Source organism: Pteropus alecto, unplaced genomic scaffold (assembly GCF_000325575.1).
Source record: "Pteropus alecto unplaced genomic scaffold, ASM32557v1 scaffold3, whole genome shotgun sequence".
Classification (NCBI taxonomy): Eukaryota; Metazoa; Chordata; class Mammalia; order Chiroptera; family Pteropodidae; genus Pteropus; species Pteropus alecto.
This window is the reverse complement of record NW_006442484.1, coordinates 3,350,024-3,350,517: the sequence shown is the minus strand read 5'-3', so window position 1 is coordinate 3,350,517 and position 494 is coordinate 3,350,024.

The following is a 494-nucleotide window of genomic DNA, read 5'->3' as shown; positions in this document are numbered from 1 at the left end:
AGAGAAAAGTTTAATGGTTATTGTTGAGAGGGGAATGGGCAGGAGTTTCTAAGATTCCAGGTGGTATGAAAAGATGGTTCCTATATAAAACTCTTAACAGACACTTTTTTAGGATATCAGCCTACACAATATTGCTCAAATCAAACAAATATGATATCTGCAATTAATAACTTCAATCAAAAGATATATTTCACAGGGCTTAAAATTGCTTTTAAAGATTTTCTTTACTTTGAGCTTTCTTTTTCCTAGTCCATTTCCTGCCCATATTCGTATGTGCGCATAGGTGCATGTGGTAAAAACAAAATAAATTTACTTACTAAAATGAACCCCCCATCACCACTAACATTAGCTCTCCTGCTTCTGCTACCCAACCACCAGTTGGATGAGGTATAATGTTAATAGAGAGACTTTGTGCCAAGAGAAACTCTACTTATGCAGAGTCTAGAACACAAAACATAACAATTTCCCTCAACCTAGTTTAGAGCTGTTTTCAT